Raw genomic sequence first — 16,756 nt, forward strand, 5'->3', positions numbered from 1 at the left:
CTCCTCCCCCGCCTCCTCCCGCCCCGCCCGCGCGCCGCCCGCTCGCAGCCACTCGCAGCCCCGGCTCAGTCGCAGCCCCTCGGAGTCCGGAGCCGGCCGCCCCTGCGGACCGGACAGTGCGGCCGGCGGCCGGGACGGAGCCCCCAGCCCGCGAGGAGGGCGCGGCGCAGGCGGCGGCGGCGCGGCGGGGAGGAGCCCGGGCCGGAACCAGGGCTGGGCCGGGGGCGGGGACGCCGGGGTCCCGGAGCCCCGGAGCCGGAGCGAGCGAACGAGCGTCGCGGGAGGATCGGGAAGGAGCAGCACAGCCGGAGCGAGCCGAGCTGCCCACAAAGTGCGATGCCCCGGCGGAGCTAGGGCGCGCAGCGGCCGGCGCGGCGCGGCGCAGAGGGAGGACGCCCGGGAGCTGCGCGGCGCTGGGCGGCGCGGAGGGGCAGCCCCAGCGGGCGGCGGCGGGCCCGGGCTGCGCCCCGAGCGAGCCCCATGCCCCGCGCGGGCTGACGGGCCGGAGCCCGCACGGAGCGGCCGGGCCGGACAGGTAGGTGGCGGGCCAAGCCCGGGGACGCGGGTGGGGGCTGGGCCGGCGCAACTCCCCGGCTCGCGCACTCTCTCGCCTTCTCACTGGCTCACTTTGTGTTTGCAAACTGCCCGCCGGAGACGCGCCGGGCGCCGGGAGGAGCCGGGCCCAGGCCGGCGCACTTTGTTCCAGCCAGAGCCGGCTGCGGCGCACTGACCCCGCGCAGCCGCGACACCCCGCCCCCGGCCGGGGCCCCCGCGGCCCAGAGCTGCCTTGGGAACAGGTGGGGGCTACGGCGCGGCGGCGGGAGGGGGGGCAGACAGCCGGAGGTCGGCCCGGGTGGGGGGGCTGGAAAGGCTCCTGAGGCCCGCCCTTCCCCAAGAATCTGGGCCCCGCCCCCTCCCGGCCTGGCCGCTGGGAATGGGGTGTAAGGGGGTGCGACCCCCCCCACCCCCCGCCCCGAGTCAGACAAAGAATACTTCCCGGCCCGGCCTTTCCTGAGCTGGGGAGGGACGTGGTGAAGTGAGCTCTTCCAACCCCAGTCTGTCCAGGACTCCCCAAGACGCGCCGGAGGCAGATGGGGGGCGATGGGGGGGACGGCGATCCCACCCACTGCGTCGCCTCGGGTGTGGAGGGGGCTCTTTTTGCTTGGGTCACACCTCAGAAGTTGCGGGGCCAGTCAGCCCCTTTCCCCCATCCCTCGGTCAGCTCGGAAATAGAGCGGAAAACTTCTTGGGGACTTGAGAGCGTCTGGAAACGGCCTCTTGTGGTTTTGTGCGCCGGTGCTGGAGGGTAGGGGACTGACCTGGCGATACCTTTCTTCACCCCTTTTGGGGAGAGCCCCCGCCTCACCAAGTAGGGGAAAGAGAGGGCGGCAGCAGGGTTCGGAGGCCACTTGGAAAGAGTGTCCTGGAGTGACCAAGCGGGACTCCCCCTCAGATCAGGACTCGAGTGTCTGCGCTGGACAGCCCCCCCCGCAGACACCTCTCCTTGACTGACGGTCACCCCGGCCGCCCTCCAGCCCCGCGCTCCCCGTTAATGCCAAAACTAACTTGGGCTGAGCCGGGGCAGAGCCCCTGGCGCTAGGATGCGGGGCGCCCTGAGCGACCTGGGTTCCCGGCCTCCCCGGCAAAGGACCGTGTGATTTCGCGGGACGCGGATTCTGAGGCAGAGGCCCTAACGGCTGCGGATTCCTTCTCTCCAACTGGGGCGACCTCGTGAACGCATCTGCATCCCACCCGGACCCGGACTTTCTAGGTTGGGGAAAAAGGATATAGGCCCACGGACACCCTGAGCCCATAGAGCACCCGGCTCCTCCCTTTGCACCCCCGGCCTCTCTTGCCAAGCCCCGCCTGGCCGATTTCCTAGCGCACTCGTCGCCTGGGGTTTAAGGCGTCTGGAAATCACCGCGCGTCTCGCACCCCGGCCAGCGCCAGGTCTCTCTGAGGGTGACCGCGGAGCCTGGAGCAGGATTGGAGGTGGGGGGCCCCAAGGAGCAAACCCGAGTCTGAAGCTGTCATCCCCGGGGGTTCCTGAGAAAGCCCAGGAGCATTTTGGCCAATGCGGGTTTTTACTTCGATTTAAGCATCTTCATCCTCGGCTTTAAAGCACCCGCCTGGATTATCCCAGAGCGAACTGTATGGGCTCCGGGATTGAGGGCCATGGCAGCGCAGCTTGAGGGGCAGCTGGGGTTGGAGCCCGAGGCTGGCCCGAGTGCCCCCTTCTCCCACGCAGAAAGAAAGAGCAGCGGCATCCTACACAGCCTGTAGCTGTGGGAGGGTCTGACGAGTCCCACCTCGGAACACAGTGGGTAATGGAGGCCACCGAGAATTTGAACCTAGAAGCTCACTTTCCTGGGAGAACTCGGACGGAACCCTATGGAAGCTGGGCATTGCAAGCGGGTGGGTGCAGGGGCTGTAGGGCGGGCTGGCGGGGCTTTGGCTGCCTGAAGGGGAGCCACTCTCAGACAGCCCCCGCCCAACCCGGCAGAAAACCCGCTGCACAGAAGGGGAAGTCTGCAGGCTTATTTTGTTTTGTTTTTTAACTTGAGAAACTTTTTCTTGCCCTGGTCCTGGGGCTCTTTGTCACCTGGCAGGCTGGAGGGAGGGCCCCGGGACTGTGCTGCGGGCGCCTGGAGGGCTCGCTCGCTCAGGCTTCCTTAGATCTGAGCCTCTCAAAAGCAGGGCTGTGCCTTGGGAGGCTCCCTGTCTGGTGTTGCTCCCACTCTTGTCAGTGGGGCAAGGTGGAATGGGGAGGAAGTGGCGCTGTGGGTGCCGCCTCCCCCGACACACACCCAAGATCTGAATCTCTCCTCCTGGACCCTCCAAACACTACCTCCCCTGGCCCTAGGCTTGGCACGAAGTTGGGGGAGACCACAGGCACCTTCTCGCCTGGCACTGAGCTCTGGGCTCCTGGGTGGGGTTTTCTATCCTTCTCCTGGTCCTGGGCAGGCTTCCCAGGAATTATGGAGTTGAGGAACCCTTGAGCCCTGGGGAGAGAAAGACCTGACACCCATGCTGGGGAATGCTGGGGGCAGGGCAGGCTGGGCCCAGCTTGCAAAGGGACTTGCTCTGTCGCTTTCTCTGTAGGTGCCCTTCTCACACCTGGACACCCTCACCCCACCCCCTTTCTTTCCGTCTTTGGCCAGGAACTTCCTTTCTGGCTGCTGGCAGGTAGGTCCTTTCTTGCCAGGAATGTGCATATCCTGCTGGGCCCCTACTCCAAACACACCTCTTCCTTAGGGGGAGGAAAGCAGGGGGACTGGGGGGGGGGCTTCCTTTGATCCAGTAATTCCCCAAATGTTTGCTGAGCCCCTACTCTGCCTGGGCAGGTCCCAGGCTGGGCACTGGAGTGCCCAAGCCGGGAAGCTGGGGTCTGTTCTCTGGACCCCACATTGTCAGGGTAGGAGCGAGAGGTGAGATATAACATCTTGGAGAGCAGGGTGGGAGCAGGGTGTCTGTTTCAGAGGAGAGGTCTGAGGTGCAGGAGGAGGGAAGGGTCATCTCCCCAAGAAACTTTCCCTGTCCCGCTGCACCCTCCTTCCCTATATCCCAACCCTTCGCTGCCCTGCTTGGTGGTTTTCCTGTCTCTCCAGCTGAAATGCAAGCCCCTCCACTCCCATCCCAACAGGCACAGTATCTTTACTTTTCCAGTAGCCCAAACGTGCAAAATCATCATTTCTTCCATCCAAGGAGCTCCACACAATTTCCCCTCACGATCTTACAGTTCTCCCAGCTTCCCCACACCAAGGCAGGGCACATACAATTTTTGACAGGATTCTGAGGCTCCAGTGGCTGACATGGCTGCCTCGGATTTGGTTCCAGAACTCTGGAGCCCAGGGCAAGGAACTCGGGTCTCCGTGGGGCAGAACATGGGTCAGAGTGGAAAAGGCTTCGGAACTTTCCAGTAGTGCTGGGGCTCTGGGGAACTTAATTAAGCTCTTGGAAACTCAGGCTTCTTATACCCACCTTAGAGAGCCCGTTTGGGAGTTGAATGGGAGAGCAAGTAGTGCTGACCAAGGGGTGGCCTTTATGTTAGATTCCCAGCACTGCCAGGCCATGTGGTGGACTGCGTACTGGAAATGCTTGAATATTAACCTCCATTTTATGGCTTGGGAAAATGAAGCCCAGAGAGAGGAAGCAACTTGTCTGAGGTTACACAGCTAGTTGGTGGTAGAGCTGGGCCTAAAATGTGGGGCTCGTAACTCCCAGTGTAACCAGTAGGGCTTGAGCCTCTGCTCTGGGGAAGGGAGAAAGGAGGGGATGGGAGGGTTTGCCAACTCCCCCCTCCCTCCTTCACAAACTCAGACCTGGGCCACCCCTCTGCCCTCCAGTGAGAAGGCTGTCCTCACTTGCTGTCCCCTGAAGGGAAGGTCTGGGTTCAGAACCTGACATTTGCCACCTACACACAACCCTGGAATGGCCAGTGGAATCCCCCCACTCCAACCCTCCTAAGGTGCTCATGGAGACAAATAAAAACGAGAGGGATAATTCCCCAGAACGCAGAGGAGGAAAAATGGCTGGCACTACCTCTCTCCAAAACGGGAGACTTCTACCGTTTGGAACCCTGACCTACACAGCCTTATGGGAGAGAAGTTTGGCAGCCGGTCTCAAATCCATTTGGGACCCACCCCTGGATGGATCATCTCGAAGAAGCAACAAGAAACTTCCCCTGAGCCTGAAGTTGCAGGCTTTTTCAGCATTGCCGTCCTGGATTCTCTGTGGAAATGCACACCTCCTTGCCCCCACTGCCGGTTGTGCTGGGATCTCAGCAGGAACCCCCTTTACTCCGAACCTGGTGGCTGCCGATGCAGTGAGTGGTCTGGTGAGATGGTGCTCAGTGGGCCCCTCGCGGAGCCTACCTGAGGTAGAAATGGAGAGTTCCCAGCACAAAAGGTGCATGTTTGAACTGGGCCACCGGGCATTGGGCCGTGGAGTTCAAGCTTCCTGTGCCTGTGTGTGTGTGTGTGTGTGTGTGATGAGAGCCATCCAAGCCTGGACCTGGCTGATGCCCTCCCTCCCCTTGATCCCTGTCCCAGGATTCCTCCTCCCTGGGTCTGTGCAGGGCTGTCCCTAGCTCCAGTGCAGCCCTCACCTTTCTCTCCCCAGCCCTGGCCGTAGCCATGTGGCCTGTGCCCCGAATCCCAGCGCCTCTGCCCACCTCCCCAGGCCCCATCCTCTGTCCAACTGGAGCCTCTGGAGCTGAGACCTGAGGGCGAATGGGGTCATTGGTGGTGCAGGACAGAGGTAAATGGTGTTTTCTCATCCACCGGGAATTCTGATGGCACTTGGCCTGGCTTCCATGCAAATGGGGGTGGGAGTGAGATGGTGGGTTTTCTTCACATGGTAACAAAGTGGAGTGTGTGTAGAATAGCGACCCTCTGGCATTTGTTCAAGGTAGGCAGGGTCACTGGGGCGGAAGTTACCCAGATTTCCCTCTAGTGAAGGAGGGACCATTGATGGCAACTTGAGGGCAGGGTGGCTCAGGGAATGGAGACCGAGACTCTCCATTCCAGAAACATTGTGGAGCTCTCACTGTGGTAGCACGCATGAGGGTGGCGGTGACCAGGCATAATAAGAGGTGGCTTGCTTGCAACTTGGGGAATCAGAAATGGAGCAGCGCCGATCTCTCCGATAGGTACTGGTGACGAGGCCGCTCCGCTCCCCAGCAGGGACAGGATGCCTGCGCTGGCCCCCGGAGAGCCATCAGGAGGGCCACGCTGTGTGAAGGGAAACTGGGGTTGGGGGTGGGCGGGTGAGGGGGCTTCTATTTGGTTCCTCAACCGGGCGAGCTCTCTCGGATTTGGTTCCCCAGCTCTCGAGCCCACACTTCCAGAGACCCAGGCGGAAAGAAGTTGGTCCGAAAGAGGGTAGGGGTGTACTTCCTCCTTTTCTTCAGGGGTTTCCTGGGCAGATATGCATCCGCACCCTGGAAGGAAAGTGCGCAGCTGGGGAGAATTTTGGGGAAGACTTGGAGGAAACCCAGGGAGTGGTGCGGCTGTAAGCGCTTGCGGAGCAAAGCGCTGCGCATGGAGATGCTCCCTGGGTTCCGCATCTGTGGATTAGAGATGGAGGCGCATGTTTGTGAAGGTCGGAAGTTGGCGTGTTGAGGGAGGGCGCAGAGTTGGTCCACTTGGGAGAATCCCTCCTTTAGGAGGCCTCCGGGATTTCCCCCTAGAGCCAGAGCTACCCGGTCCTCCCTCCCCAGCCGAACCTCCCTCCCCATCTTCCGCAGCCGAGGGCACTGCTCTGGGTTGCTAGCCGGGCCGGCACTTCCCTGAGCCCCCGCGAGCGCATCAGTGATAGTTGCAGGAAGCCCCTTGAGCTCTGAGACCTGAGCTCCGGGATGCAGCTACGGGTGTCTGAGGCCCTCGCCAGAGCGCTGAGAAAATGCCGGGGCGGAGGCCGACTCCGCCCGGCGCCGGGGGTCCAGGGATGGCTGGAAGAGCCGGCGGCTCGGGCAGTGTGGCCTCTGTGCTTTAACCACAGGGAGGGCCGCCCACGCTGCGTGCTGCCATCCTTGCTCTTGGGGATGACTTTGCGCGTCTGGGTCATAAAGTCTGGACTCTCCCGAGAGGGGCACCAGTAAGCGCACTGCTAGTAACTTCTTAATTCCTTCTGCGACCTTAGGCATGACGGTCTTCTCTCTGGGCCTCGGTTTTCCTAACTGCACAGTTGGTGAGGGAGCCCGCGCACTCCCCTCTCCCTGGCCTCCCCTTCCCCCAGCTTCGGGTTGGGTGTCACGCGAGAAGAGACCGGAAGGTCGCAGTGTACTCCCCTTTTTTCCACCTCGGCCGGAGCCTACTGCCTCTGCGGGTCCTTCCGAAAAGGGCGCTGTGGAGCCCGGGGCAGGCGACCTGCGGCCCAGGCAGGTCTCCTCCCCAATTAGGCGGCCCAGCCTGATTAAAAGGGGGCGCTGCCCGCCCCCCTCCCACCAGATCCCCATCGACGAGATTTCCCTTCATCAGACTCTCACATCCTCCAGAAATTAATTTGATGCCTCTTGTTATCAATTAATTGAATCTCGTTGGGAGAGAGAGCTCAGCGAGGCGGGCTGCGGCTTGGCCCTGGTGCGGAGCCTCTTCTGCCCTCCCCCTCACACCAGGACAGCCTTACCCCTCCCCATTTCTCTTTTTCTGCCTTGCTTTTAATTTCACTTATTTTCTAAAATAAAACCACTGCTATGGGTCCTTTTGCTCAGCTTGGCTTGGATGGATACCCGGGCCAGGCACTGCCTGGGTTCTGAGCTGTGGGGGGCCCCTTCCTCTCCCCTGGGCCCTCTCTGATCCCTCCTTAAATCACTCTTTGGGAATTCCACCCTGACCCTGACCCTGACCCTGTGTGCTGCAGGGGCTGCTGGGGAGAAACTTGGGGGGGGGGTCTGGGGGCAAACTCTAAGGATCCTCCCCCACTCCACACAGCCTAGTTGGGGGAGTGGGACATTGAAGGACCAGGCTAGGGACCTGTCAGCCACCGGGATTTTGTCCCTGTGCAAGTTCCATCTTTTTTAGAAGAGTCATTTAAGACCTATTACCGCTGCCAGAGCTGATCCATTGAATGCAGGGGTAGAGGGCACAGGTGTGTGGTACCTCGGAGCTGCCCAACAGCCAGGTCAGGCATCTGCAGGAACAAGCCCTCAATATTTCCAAGCACACTTAGAAGCCCAGACTCTGCCTCCGAGGAGGAAGGTTCTAGAAGACAGCCTAACCTGGGGGTGGGGGGTGGTGAGGATTGTAGCATGCACAGGGTAGAACCAGGGTCACACAGCTAACTGGAACCTGCCTCTCTGGAATGCTGGCCATAAGGACTGAGGTCACAAATTGACTAACCTCACACCTTATGAGTTTTATTGACCCACACAAAGTTTATTACAATGGTAAATTTCACAGAAATATCCCTACTTTGGCTTCTTTTGAAAAACCCAAACCTGGTCAATACTGAGCCTGCATCTCTGTGTGGTAAGGATGGACAAGGACTGAGTGCCCTGCACGGATCACCTGGCCTCCCAGGTGACCAGCCCAGCCCCCTGAGGGCATTTTGGTTAACAACTCCATCATGGAGATTCACTTGTCCTCAGTATTCTTCAAGGAAGAGCTAGGAGGGCCAGCATCTGAAAGACTCTGCAGGGTCTGTGCAAGAGCTCAGAGAAGACCTTTAAGGACACCCTGACCCAGATCTAATTCCCACACAGCTGCTTAAGAACTGATAGTGGTGGATAATTTTTTTCCCTTCTTTCTACCATAGAGGGAATTATAGGGTCTTGTGTCTCCAGGGGCCTGTTCCCAGCTGAAACTAGCCCATCCCTGCCCAGGTGTCATTACCCTCTTAACCTGCCCCCCAAACTTAAGGACTTTTTGTGGGGGGAGGGGGAGACTTTCTTCCAAGAGTGAAACCACAGGTGGGGACTAGAGAAGAAGTGGGCAGAAGTCATCCTTCCGGAGCTCATGTTGGAACAGGGAGAGAGATGTGGAAGGATGCTGAATCTCCCATATTCGAATGTGGATGTGTTTGGATGCCCCTGAGTTGGTGCCCAAGATCCCTGTGAACCTAGCTATCATCAAGGGAGACAGAGGGAGGGGCCAGGGCATGTCGGCAGGCTGGGCAGAGCAGCAAAGGCCCCAGGGAGGGCCAGACCTAGTGGTCTGTCCCAGGCTGGCTGGAGCCCCTCCTGTGCTCACGGGAGCCCCCTGGTGCCAAGGGCACTACCAGAACCCAGCTCCAGATGGCCACTCAGGCCCTGAGCGAGTGGCCCCCACCCCTTAACCAGCAGGCCCCCCACGTAAGACGTCACTATTTAATTAGCCATCTCTGATTAACCAAACTTGGCATTCGGCTTCTCTTGCCCTCTTCTTTCCCAGCTTCGAATCAATGGCTTTGATATGCTAATTAGGGAGTAATTTAATTTCAAAAGGCCGCAATTAACAAGGGTGTTGTGGACATGCTGTAGTTAAGCGGAGTAATCTAATTTGCATTAGTAACAAGCAGGGACTAATTAGAAGCTTAATTAGACACTTAGATGGCTCTTATGTTTACTTTCTTAATGAGATGGAGTGGGATCTTTGGTTCTTTTTCTTTTTTTTTTTTTTCCTTATTGTTAATTCTTCCTTTTGGTCATGGTCCTGCTAAGGAGTGTTGAGAGAGGCCACCTTGGGAGGGCCTGGGAGGAGCATTTTGGAGCTGGAACCAGTGAAAAGTGACCTGGGGGGGGTAGTGGTGGTGGTGAGGAAAGGTTTGGGTTCCAGGGGAATTCCAGAGTGACCACCCTCTGGGCCTCACCACCTCTGAGGTGGGATGGGGGGAAGAGCACTGGTTTGGGAGTGAGAAGAGCTGGAGGGTTCAGTTTGGCTTAGCCTCTTGGCAGTCAGGTGACCTTGTCAAGTCACTAGACTTTTGTCTGTCAAAGTGAGTGCCAGGTTGCATGGAGAAGTGGGGAGGAGGCAGAGTATGGGAAAGGACTTTCAAGGACTCTGTGAGTGGAATGGTTGTTCTCAAGAATAAAATATGTTCACAAATTATGTGCCCAGGCTTCACTTCCTTATGACTCAGCTCAGAAGTCACCTCCTACAGGAAGCCTTCCCAGAGCACCCCCACTCTCTCTAGGCACCCATAGCCCCCAGTGTCTACTTAACATAACATTTGTAAAGTTGTGTGTGTTGTGTAGGGCAGAGGTTCTCAATCCTGGCCACCTTTGAAGTTTAGAATATTTGGAAAAGCTTTTAAAATTATCCATGCCTGGATCCCACTCCCCAGAGAGTCCAATTTAATTGATCCAGGGCGGAGCATGGATATGGGTTTTTGTTTGTTTGTTTTGTGAGGAAGATCAGCCCTGAGCTAACATCTATTGCCAATTCTCCTTTTTTTTTCCCCCTTTTTCTCCCCAAAGCCCCAGTAGATAGTTGTATGTCATAGCTGCACATCCTTCTAGTTGCTGTATGTGGGACGCCGCCTCAGCATGGCTGGACAAGCGATGCGTCGGTGCGCGCCCGGGATCCAAACCCGGGCCGCCAGTAGCAGGGCACGTGCACTTAACCACTGAACCACGGGGCCAGCCTCTGGGTATTTTTTTTAATGCTTGTGTTTGTCCGTGTAGCTCTCTTTCTCCTCCACCAAATTGTAAGCCCCCTAAAAGCAAGGGCTGTATTTTATTCACCTTTATATGCCCAGACCCCAGGACCCACTGTGCCCAGTATCAGTTGCAGGCAGAGGCCGACCACCCAGCTATGCACCCTGTAAACCCACTCAGATTTAACTCACCTGTCTGTAGCGTTGGGTTTTGAATGCCTTATGCTGGATCTGAGAATCTTCTGGAGAGAGAGCTGAGGAGAATGGAGGGAAATCACTAAAAAAGTGAGAGGCTTGTGAGTCCTCTGGGACATGGCTGCATTGCTGAAGGGCAAAATTGGTACAAATTTTAGGGACATCAATTTAGGGAATAAATGTATCAAGAGCCTTAAAAATATGCAAATCCGCCTTCTAAATATGTATCCTAAGCAAATAGTCAGAAATGTAGAGTATTCTGTTCACATAAGGGTGTTTATTGCAGTCATAGTAAAAATAGGTAACAGTCTGGATGTCCAGTTCTAAGGAATTGGCTAAATAATTTCTGGAACACGCAGCCCATTCGAGCAACTATGTGACCACTAAAAACTGTTGCTTAAAATATTCGAGTCATGTGGAAATGGTTATGATAGTAAGTGGTGAGTGGAAAAATAGGAAAATTCAAACCATGTACAGATTATGACCCCAATTTCACTTTTTAAATGTTTCTATGCCAAAAGAGAGTGAAAATGGACTGACTGGAAGGGGTGTGTCCAAAAGGCTGGCTCTCTAGATAGTAGAATTATGGGTACGATTTTTTTTTTCTTTATAGTTTTTTTTCTTTCAAAATTTTCTGCCAAGAAGTCTGTTACTTTTATGATTAGAAAATAAAGTTATTTGAAACTTGGGAGAGAACCTGGAACAGACAGCACAGGATGGTGGCTCAGCTTCCAAATCAGAGGCTTGTTGCATCCTTCTAGAGAGCATGTCCACACCTGCCACGTGCACTCAGCTCCTCAGACACTGAGGTTTTGTGCTAAGAAGAGGCCTTCGGTGGTCCCTAAAGTTGGGACAGGTAGCTCCTAGTGTGTCATTTAGGGAAAGTGTCAGGTAGAAGGGGGAGGAGGGAGGCAAGCCCAGGGTGCCAGCCTCTGACCTACACAGGGGAGAGTCCCAAAGTCCTGGAAGGACATGGGTTTGGAGAGGGACTCAGCTTTTTCTGGAACTCAGAGAGCCCCGTGTGCCTGGGGGGAGAGACTGCTGGCCTGATCAGAGAGCCAAGTAACCATGTGACCCGCATCACCCCATTCTGGTTTGGGGACCCATTTTGGAACTATACAGACATTCTAACCCTTGGGTTCTGCCTCTCTTTCCTTAAGTGCTAAACCAAGGGCTGTGGTAAGGGGATACTATCAATTTTTAAACTATAGCCCCCTCAGAGCCGGGTTGTGGCAGGATCTTCCGGGCCCCCATAATTACAGTAACTACCCTTCTCTGAATGCCTTCTTCATGCAGTATCTTCAATACCACAGCAACCCTGAAAGGAGGGTTTATCAGTATCAGCCCCATATGACAAATAAGGAAACCGAGGGTCAGACTGGTGACCTCACTGCTCAGTGTTTGTATTACAAAGGTAATAAGAGACCAGAGAAGGGACAGCAGGTAGGATGGCAGAGGAGTGGCCGGCTAAGGAAGGTTGAGGCTGAAAATGTCTGCTGCCCAAGCCCTCCCCTCCCCTGGGAGCCTGAAGCCGGTGGGCCTTTGGGGCCTGAGTTGAGTGGGGGTGGGGGGGTCCCTGGGCCTTTGGATGACAGATTGGGAAGCATCCTTCAGTTAGTTGTAATGCCGGTGCTTATTGCTCTGAAAAGCCTTCTGCTTTATGTCCCTTGACACAAGTAAGATCTGATAGCAGGATGGCTAGACAGAAGGGAAAAGAAACAGAAAGAAGGAAATATAAGGCATCCCCGTGCTCTGTTCTATGTGGTACCCGTGTGTGTGTCTTTTTCTATAATCTAGAAATGTGTCCATTTCAAAGACTTTTAGCTCTGGAAAAGTCTGAAAACTGGCGACCTCTCTTGTGAAATAAGGGCTTTTGCACATGCTTTTTGCCCTGCATTCAATGTACCCTTTGCCTGGCCAGTACCTACTCATCCTTTATTTTGGAGCATAAATGCCATTTCCTCAAAAAGAAGGCCTTCCCTGCCCCGCCCCCCCCCCCCGCCATTTAAATTAGATCCCCAGGTTTTTACCTGTACTCACATTCCATAGAATTTATTTGAGCTTATCTATTTATTTGTGTCCGTATTTATCATCTGCCTCTCCTCGTGGGAACATAGGCTTCCAGGAGGGCAGGGCCTGTGCCTGTTCTGTTCAGGTCTGCACACACAGAGCCTGGCACACTGCAGGTGCTTAAATAATGTTGAACCAATGAATGGATGAAGGGTCACTGCTGGTGAAATAAGCTCCTAGCCAGCCATTGGAGAGAGAAGAATGACTTTGTTCATGGCCAAAACTCTACTAGTGGCTAAACTTTCAGAAAGACAAATGCCAGCTTTACCTAGGAAAAAGGGAGGGAGAATAGGACCTCCATCATTACCAGTTGCCCTCAAAGCATGTGGGACACTATTGCACTGGCCTGTTCGAGTTTTGTAAGCCTACAGAAGGCAGGGACCGAATTTCAGTTTCCTGCAGATAGATCCTCAGTGCTTGGCTTCATCAGGCACTAAGTCCACGTTGAAAGAATGAATGGCCTTGGAGATGGATCATCTCATTCTGGCCACCAGGAAGCTCATAACTAAAGTCAGTGCTCCTCATTGGAGCCCTGTTGCCTTGGAGAAGCAGCATCAGCCTCACCTGGGAACTTTTTAGAAATGAAAATTCTCAGGCCCACTCCAGACCTATTGAATCAGAAACTCTGGGCCTGGGGCCCAGCAATCTGTGTTTTAACAAGCCCTGCGATTCTGATGTGCTCAAGTTTAAGATCCTCTGGCTTAAGGTTTTAGTCCATTTATTCTCCTTCCTACTACTCGTGATATTATAGTTATGAAGCTTTTATCTGTCTTTTATTGCAGTCTGCTTCCCAGTCTTTCTTGGAAGTTGATGGAGGTATACATTATAAATAGATAGCTACATGTAGTCCAGTTTTCCCCATTATACAGAGGAGAAAAGGGAGGAATTTGCCCAAGTCAAACAGCAAGTTGGTGATGGAGCTGGGGCTAGATGCCAGGTTTCCCAACTTCTAGTCTCAGGCTTTCAGTCTCCCTGACTAGAGTATAGGTTTCCAGAGCGCTAGAAGCAGTGTCTCCTAACTTCAATTCAAACCACCCCCAACTGCTCTGTGTACAGGTTACCTGTGGTCACGCCGCCACCTGCCGTGCTCCCCTAAGAGCTGGGGATGCACGTGTGCGCCCTGCGGGACGCGCGCCCCGAGAGCGCGCTGGGGGCCTTCCCGCCCCTTCCCTCCCTCCCTTGCGGTAAACTCCCGACATCCATCAGTCTGTTAATTGCACTAATTAGAGATCGCGGAGGTGTTAATTGGAAAACCCTGGTATTGTGCCTGTTTGGGGAAGAAAACGTCAATAAAAATTAATTGATGAGTTGGCAGGGCGGGCGGCGCGGGTTCGCGGTGAGGCGCAGGGTGTCGTGGCAAATGTTACGGCTCAGATTAAGCGATTGTTAATTAAAAAGCTACGATAATTAGTACTCCCTACACCATATGGGCCCGCGGAAAAGGCACAAAAGATCTTTCCGCGTGTGGGGCTCCCTGCCCCTTTTCCCCGCGCCCGAAAGTACCCTAGACTTTTGAGTCTTCCCTTTGGCCCCAAGGTAGGTGCAACTCGTCACTTCCGCCCAAGGAGGGGACAGGGCGGACCCGCGAGTTCCCAGGCGTCCCTCGCTGCGCGCCTGCCGGGGTTCTTCGAAGGGTCAGGAGCCTCGGGGGAAGTGGGAGCCCCCAGTGGCCCACAGACTCCCCCAAAGCGGAAGAGGCGGCTGCGGCTTTGACCCAGCTTCCTTCCTGCGGACGGCAGGCACGTCTGCGGGAGCTTCGGGGCCTGCGGGAGCTTCCGAGCCCGGCTGAGGGCGCTGAGGTGCCCCGGCTCCCGAAGGGGATCCCTGAGAGATGGGAGACTAGCACCTGCTTAAGGGCAGGACCAGAGCCCTAGACAGAAATCTTAGACCACCTGAAATAACGCAGGCCACGGTGGCTCTCTCCTGCGCCCAGCTCAGGGTAGGAGAGGGACCTGGAAAGGCTGGGGTGGAGGATGAGAGCCTCAATGTTAGCGAATCCTAGAAAGACCTCTACTTCCCTCCTCTTTGCTTGTTGTATGATGGCAGAAAGAGCAACGGAGTCACTTGGGTGAGGGCAGGGATATGCCCAAGGTCACACAGCAGCCCTGAAAACCAGGTGGTCTAATTCCCAGAGCTGCTCTCCTTCTCTTCTGCAGGTGTTCAGCTGCTCTAGGCTGAGGAGATGGGTGAATAGGGGAGGAGCGTGGATGGGGAGGGAAGGAGTGTGTGGAGAGAGAGAGAAGGGCACTGTGAAGGGAGGAGGGGGCCCTTGGACGGTGCTCCCCCAGTACCAGAGCAGGCAGCACCAGTCTATGTTGGTGGAGCCCTTTGGGAAAGGGACCATGGCTGTGACTCAAATGGACCCTCAGTGGCTCAACCAGCCACCAGAACCCTGTGGCATCATGTGCATGTGCTGGACTAGGGAGTTTTACTCCTGGAGCTTCCAGGTCAGTAGAGACCTTCAAGACCACCTCTCCATGTAGAGATGGGGAAACTGAGGCCCAGAGAAGGAGGAAGGCAAAGAATTCACAGCTGATTGTGGCTGAGCCCAGGCTCCCTGACACCCAGGCCCCTGCCTTCTCCTCTAGCCAGGGTCCAAGGTCCCATGGACACTGGCTTCCTCCTCCATACCCCACACCTTTGTAGTTACAGCACCCCACTCCATCCCATCCCTAGCTGTCTGGGCCCCAGGCACCCAGAGCCTGCTCACCCACAATGCAGGGAACACCCCAGTGCTATTGCAACACCTGGTGGAGGGGCGGGGCAGGAGGCGTGAGGCTGTGGGTGTGCTCATCCTCAGAGGGCAGGTGTCTCAGGGCAGAGGTGAGGGTGTGGAGATGCCTGGGAGCACCCACCCGCATGCAGGTTTGTGGGGGGTTGTTGGTGGGCAGGTGGGAGCACAGAGGAGGTGAAGGCCCTGGGAAGGGGCAGAGTGTGCCGGGGGAATTAATGCCATTCATACACCCTGCAGAAATGACTTTTCAAATGCATATAATCTCAAGCATGCAAATAAGAGGCTTGCTTCACCCTGTTTAATATGAATGATCGGTCCTTGAATAGCTATTATTACATGCCACATTGCAGCAATTATGTTGTTCACTGGGTGTCGCTCTGAACCCCCCCCAATAAAAAGAAAAGAAAGGGACACCTCTGTTTGCATCCTCCTTCCTTTTTTCTCCTTTTTTCCAAACTTACTGTCCGATCTACAACTTTCTGGTGTGTGTATGTTGGAAGAGGGCACTCTCCCTTACCCCAGGGAAGTAACTGCTGGATTCTCTCCTTTCTGCTGTACACACACACCCCTGAGGCTCTGGTCTTTGTCCCCTGGGGCCCAGGAGTTCTCAGATCTCAGGGAAGCTAGACTGGAATCAGGGCAGGCAGCTGCTCTCCACCCCCAGCAGGGCCAGGGTTGGGGGAGAGGAAAAGCAGAGGGGGCCCCTGCTGTCTTCCCATCCCCCCTCATGTAGCTGGAGCCCAGGCCTGAGTGGGGGAAGGTGCTCTGTAGGCTGCTGGGAGGGATCAGGGTGGGTAGCTGGGAGGAGGGGCTGGAGCCTTGTGCTCTGGCGGGTGGAGGACAGCGCCCACCCCATCCATCATTTGGCAGCCACTGGCCCTCAGGCTGACACAGCCATTAAGGCCTGAGACCGAATGCTCAATCTCTTCCGAACCATCGCCCCCAACCTCGCCCTCGCCTTCGCCCCTGGCCCAGCTCCTCTCAGAACCCAGGAGTGGGAGCGGCAGCTGGAGGTGGGTTGGCAAGCCCTTGGGAACACACAGAGAAATGCACCAACGTGGTACACTCCAGCAGCATAGGGTCTCTCAAGAGGCCACACAGAGCCGCTGGGACAGAGACACCTAGAGTCACAGATGGAGCGGGCCCATGAGAGCAGTAATGTGGCACATATGTGAATTGGTGGGCTCCTCATGGACCTCTGGCAGCTCTCTGTTCCCCCACCCCCATGCCCTCACACTTCTCCCCACTCGGCTTCCGGCAGGGACAAAAACAGCAAGTGGCCCAGTAGAGTGAGGAAAAAGAGTTCTGGAATGAAAGAGAATTTGTGGGCAGGAGGGAGATGCTCTTGGGAGCTGCCCCCTTGGGGAAGGAACTAGGGAAATAATCCAGTATCTTCCAGCTGTTTCTCCCTATTCTGCCACCTGCAGGGTTCAAGGAGACCATGTGGCTGTGGGGTCTGCCTAGGCCAGAAGGGAATCAAGAAGGGAGGAAAGAACACTGGCTGCTCCACAGGCCCTGTGGCTTCTGCCCCTTGCTCTCTGTGTGATCAGGACCAAGTCTTTGACCTCTCTGAGCCTCCGGGTCTTCACCCTTACAAATAGGGCAGGTGGGGAAGGGGCTGAGTGGAGCTTACTCTGCCAGGGGGTTTATCTGTGCTGTTTTATTTACTTCTGGAAAGACTAA

At 56.1% G+C, this 16,756-nt stretch overlaps 1 protein-coding gene across 7 annotated transcripts in view; it reads left to right on the plus strand.

Moving 5' to 3' along the window:
- The first annotated feature begins 66 nt into the window (after positions 1–66).
- The window catches only part of FOXP4 (forkhead box P4), a 50,972-nt gene continuing 34,282 nt past the window's right edge, over positions 67–16,756 (plus strand). For 3 of the 7 annotated variants that reach the window (XM_087438569.1, XM_087438570.1, XM_087438571.1), the window contains exon 1: positions 67–535. The gene's annotated coding sequence lies outside the window, so the exon portion shown is untranslated. The remainder of the gene's footprint in view (positions 536–16,756) is intronic. The other 4 variants (XM_014782727.2, XM_004424167.3, XM_004424166.3 and 1 more) reach the window with 2 other exon arrangements.

This window comes from Ceratotherium simum, chromosome 13 (assembly GCF_057802395.1).
Source record: "Ceratotherium simum simum isolate JZ-2026a chromosome 13, ASM5780239v1, whole genome shotgun sequence".
Taxonomy (NCBI): domain Eukaryota; kingdom Metazoa; phylum Chordata; class Mammalia; order Perissodactyla; family Rhinocerotidae; genus Ceratotherium; species Ceratotherium simum.